The sequence below is a fragment of the Brassica oleracea genome, chromosome C9 (assembly GCF_000695525.1).
Source record: "Brassica oleracea var. oleracea cultivar TO1000 chromosome C9, BOL, whole genome shotgun sequence".
In the NCBI taxonomy this organism is placed as follows: domain Eukaryota; kingdom Viridiplantae; phylum Streptophyta; class Magnoliopsida; order Brassicales; family Brassicaceae; genus Brassica; species Brassica oleracea.
Genome location: NC_027756.1, coordinates 21,411,026 through 21,416,789, shown reverse-complemented (window position 1 = coordinate 21,416,789; position 5,764 = coordinate 21,411,026).

Genomic DNA, 5,764 nt, shown 5'->3' with positions numbered 1-5,764 from the left:
AAACATCAACTCTAAACCCTAAACCCTAAACCCTAAACCTTCAAATCAAAACCCTAAAACATCAATTCTAAACCCTAAACGTAAATCCTAAACCCTAAACCCTAAACCTTATATTTTTCTGAAATTCGAACCTTAAACCCTAAAACCCTAAACCTTCAAATCAAAACCCTAAAACATCAATTCTAAACCCTAAACGTAAATCCTAAACCCTAAACCCTAAACCTTCAAATCAAAACCCTAAAACATCAATTCTAAACCCTAAACGTAAACCCTAAACCCTAAATCTTCAACTCTAAACCCTAAAACATCAACTCTAAACCCTAAACCCTAAACCTTCAACTCTAAACCCTAAACCCTAAATCCTAAACCCTAAACCATAAACTCTAAAACCCTAGAGTTGATGTTTTAGGGTTTAGATTTGAAGGTTTAGGGTTTTAGGGTTTAGTGTTTACTTTTTAGGGTTTAGAGTTTAGTTTTGATAGTTTAGGGTTTAGTGTTGTTGGTTTAGGGTTTAGAGTTGAAGTTTAGGGTTTAGAGTTGATGTTTTAGGGTTTAGAATTGAAAGTTTAGTGTTTAAGGTTTAGAGTTGATGTTTCGGGGTTTAGGATTTAGAGTTGATGTTTCAGGGTTTAGGGTTTATTTCAAAAAAAAATGGTTTAGGATTGATGGTTTGGGGTTTAGGGTTCATATTTAAAAAAAAATAGGGTTTCGGATTGATGGTTTAGGGTTTAGGGTTCGTATTTAAAAAAAAATAGGGTTTCGGATTGATGGTTTAGGGTTTAGGGTTCGTATTTAAAAAAAAATAGGGTTTCGGATTGATGGTTTAGGGTTTAGAGTTGAGTTTTAGAGTTTTGGGTTTGAGTTTCGAAATAGTATAATTCAGAAAAAAATTAAAAAAATTATTTTTTATTGTTTTAGATTTTTATTTATTTAAATTTTATTTATTATATATATAAGGAACAAGGGTATAAGAGTCTTTTGTCACTTAATGAAGAAGGTATTTTTGAAAATATCCCTCTAGTTGTGGTAAAAATTAAAAGTGCTAACATGAAAGTGGTAAACATGTAATTCTCTCATCCTAAAATATGATTAGTTTTGATGTATCTTATCTATTAAAACAGAAGTCATGACCTCTTTCATGTGTGATTTTTTATTTGAGCTATTTCTTAGAAACTATATTAAATTTTACATATTTTAGTTAGAATATCTTTCAATATATTTACCTTTTTATTTGAAATGCAACTCAATATTTTTTTCTAAAAAACATATGATAAAATATTTGAAAAATCTTTTTAGAAGTTTTTTTTGAAAAAAATCCGAAATTAATATTTTAAATTATAGTTATTCTAAAATATGATTAGTTTTGATGTAAACGAAAATTAAAATTATGTAAAAAATAATTAAATTCAATGATAATAACAATTTAAATTGATTATCTAAAAAATATATTTACAAAAATATTGTTAGAAAGAAATATTCATTTATCTTTCAAATATAAAATGAAAATATTATAATTAAATAATAAATTAACAATAAAAGCTATGTTATTGTTGACACAAATTTTTATTAATGTAACTGTGGTATAATAAAATCTAACAACTAAATATTTTATGTCATCTTTGTTTCTGTAATATTGTTGACAAGTAGTTTAGGTATAAATAGAAAATCGGGTAACATGTATTTCATTTTTTGAAAAAATGTATTTTATTTTTGGGGGTTATAATAAATTTTTTTTTGAATAACCATGAGTTTTTTGCGGGCTGAGGTGTAACCTACTAACCTTCTAGGATTTTGTTCACCTACACTTGATTGCTAGCATCCCTCTGTTTCATAATATAAGTAGTTTTGGCTAAAAGCACGAAGATTAATAAAATTATTATGTTTTTAAAAAGTATTTTATAATAAATAGGTTAGATATAATTTAACCAGTCTATTTAATTTGATTGGTCACACTGTATTCAATAAATGTAAAAGTTATCCAGAAATACGAAAACTACTTACATTTTGAAACAAAAAAATTTCCCTAAAACTACTTACAATATGAAACGGAGGGAGTATATTACTTCCTCTGTTTCCGAAAGTAAGATTTTCTAAAGTATTCACGGTTATTAAGAATTTAATAAATGTTTATTATTTTATTTATTTGTTACTTTATTATACACTTTCCAATAACTTTCCACCTATGAAATTTAATCAATTCAAATATTCTTAATTAATGTTTCTCAAAAGTATAAAAAAAATACTTTAACAATATAAAAAATCTATCTTTGTGGAACGAGAAAAAGTTCTAAAAAATCTTACTTTCGAGAACAGAGGTAAATATATATTTATTGCATAGCCACACAAACAGACATATCTATGATAGTAAGTTTCAAACCTGAAAACCTTAGAATTTTTAAATCTGTTGTACCACTCCACTCGACTATGCTGGCGTGGTTCTAATATGATGATCTTTGCTTTATTATAAAATTATTCATTTAGATTAGTATTGACTCATTCCATATTCACTATAGAAGGCGCTTTGCTCTAATCTTGTCCTTTTTAATGCTTTACGAATTCGTTGAATTCACCAAATTAAATCAAAACACTTAGAATTGAGACCATAACATGGGTAAAAGTTGCTCAGATAAAACATGGGTAAAAAAATTATGACCAAACCTCCAAATCGAACATTATAGCGCTAAAGACCGAGTGGTCTATGAAAACATGAAATGGACTTTTCAAAGATCAAATAATCAAATCATCGTAGTAATTAAGATGTCAATCCATTTCTAAGAGTTTTGAATCAAAGAGAATTCAGGTTTTCAATTAAGCTAAATGCAATCAATTAGATGAGTGGTTTCAATCAATCTAACATGTTTCTAAAGCAACTAAACAACAACTTTCAATCAATTGGAATAAGGAGGAATCATGAGCATAGAATTTTGATTTCAGATGACTAAGATTAAATCTAAAATGACAAGGTTTCAATCAACACATTCCCCTAAGTCTAGATATCAATTCTAAGCAAGTTCTCTTCCAAGATAAAAGCCCATTTACTCTCATGATCAAACATCAAATTCCTTTGGTTTGTGTCAATCAAGCGATCATTAAGAATAAATCATTCAACTTTCCTAACTCCCCTAACATCAAATTCCTTTGGTAGGGTAAGTTAAGAGTTTGATGAGTTGGTTCAGACATTTCATCGAACACTTTCCGGGCAATGAAATGTCTAGAGTTCTAAACCAGAATGGCCAACTCAAGCTTAGCATTAAGATCACTCAATCAAGCAAGGAAACACATTAATCTACTCTAAACATTTTAGATCATCACTTAATCATCCTAAATCATCATAACCCATGAATCAAAAGATGACTACTCACTCATAATCGTGGTAGACACTAGATCATTAGTTGATCCAAATCTAAACATGATTAATGGTTAAAGTAATCAAGAAAAAATAAGAAATTATGATCAAGATTAGATCTTTCACCTAAGGTGGCTTTTTCATTAGATAGAAAACAAGATAAGTCATAAGATTAGGTCTTAAAAGTATTTATAGAGGTTTAAAACTCGAACCGGGTCAACCCGACAAACCCGGGTTTGACCCGAAAAACAAATGGATAGGATAGACTCGACATCGGCCGCGGACAGGACGAGCCCGTGTTGTATGGCCGCGGTCTGTCGCTTCAGTTCATGATGTCTCGGGCTGAAATCCGCGGATTGGCTCGACCCGCGCCCGTCGTCCGCTTCTCTTGTCATGGCCATCACCGCGGACAGCTCCCAGCCGCGTTGTACGGCCGCGGTTCGCGCCTCAGAAGATGATGTCTCTGGTCGAATTCCGTGGACGGGACGAGCCCATGTTGTATGGCCGCGCTCTTCAGCATGGATCGTGCCGCGGACATCATCTGGCCGCGGAGCATGGCCGTATTTTGTCATTTCCAAATGGTCTTTTTGGATCGGAATCTGCGGACCGCCTTTGTTCGTAATGCACACCCGCAGTCGACCAGCTCCACTCCACCTCATCAGTCCATTTATCTTGCCCAAACCTTCATATCTCCAACTTGAACCTCACAAAACCTACAATACCACATATGCATATGCTATGCACCTAATTGGACTCTAAATGCATTCTAAGTGATTCAAATGAGTATGAAAATGGCAAGTAAATTATGTAAAATCTCAAGACATCAACTCCCCCAAACTAGACTTTTGCTTGTCCACAAGTAAATTTTCAAAGCAAAGAAGGAGAAGAAGTTTGAAGGTGGGGGTTCATCACCAAAAGAACTCTTCTTAGCCATCAACTTGATATCCTTGTGTAATAATATCAAATAGCAAGAGCAAAGACTTTTTCCAACTCTAACTTCTCTAGGTCTATCTTAACTCCTTTGATCTCTACACTCATCATCATGGATCCACAAACAAACAAATCAACCAACTCTCACATTCATTTAGCAAAATCATAAGTGAATTCTTGCAAATGGTCAATTGGTCCAAATCATTTGGTTTGGAAAGAAATGGCTAGAATGCATAGTGAATCAAGAGCCTTAAATGATTTCTTTTTAAGATGACTTACTCTCAAAAACTTAGTAGCCTTGACATTATGCATAATATATCTAAGAAAATGAACAATTCATGCATACAATGCTCAATCTCCATTGTTCTATCATTTTCCCAAATGTTATACAAGTTCTACCCTTATTTCCCAATGACCAACTCTTTTTCACTCACCCAACACTCTAAGATCACTTAAAAGACACTCCCTCCACTTGAACTCTTTGTTTCTTTTCCTTGTCAACTAGGGATCTTTCACTTTTTTTTCTTAGCTTAAGCTCTCTCTTTTTTTTTTTTTTTTTTATAGAGTTTTCAAAAATTTTATACACTTTTGAGCTTACTTTTTTTCTTTTTCAATCTTTTCTTACTTTTCTCCTCACTTGTTCCTAGTGACTAATTTTCTTTTGGACTCTTTTTGTACACTCTTTAGCACTCTTTCTTCTCACTCTTTTTCATACTTTTGTTCACACTCCCAAGATCAAACTCTCAAATCAAAATCATCCCATCCTTGAAGTTAGACAATGTGAGTCTTATAGCTAGCAATAATGGAGACCAAACATTGTCGTTCCGATTACTCTCAACATTATGCACATGTAAAGCTTTCCAAAAAGACCTCACTCAACAATTAATGATGGCTTGAAAAGAAGGAAGGGTTTAAGGAGTGGACTACCACTTGAGTTGTCAAAAAATGGGTAGAAATGATAAAAATTGAGAGACAAACTCAAGTGCGTATGAAGCCATGACTTAGCACTCAAGAGACCATAAGCAAGAAAAATTAAGTTCATTTAGTTCAATTAAGATTGGAGTTGGCTTCAAAGATGAGTAGGTTTCAACAATCAATGAGTTTCAAGAGGAGTTTTCAAGGCTCAAAGTCTACAAGTCTTTCAAAGGATGCTCAAGCTACTTGCCATGATTACAAAGGATATCAAATTGAGTTCTAAGTATGAGTTCTTTGCAAGGTAGGTTTAATCCTTGTCCCCTATGCATGATGCAATCCTAAATGCTCTAGACTCGATCCTAATAATGCAAATGAAACAAGAAATGAATCTACATGCTTGTTTTTGTGATTTTTTTAATTTTCCAAAAAAATTTTGGATTTTTTTAATGCATAAATATATCTAAGAAATGAATCTACATGCTTGTTTTGGGATTTTTCAATTTTTTTTCTTTTTTTTTGGATTTTTCTACTGCGATATCTATTAACAATGCATGACTCAAGGCTCAATCAAAC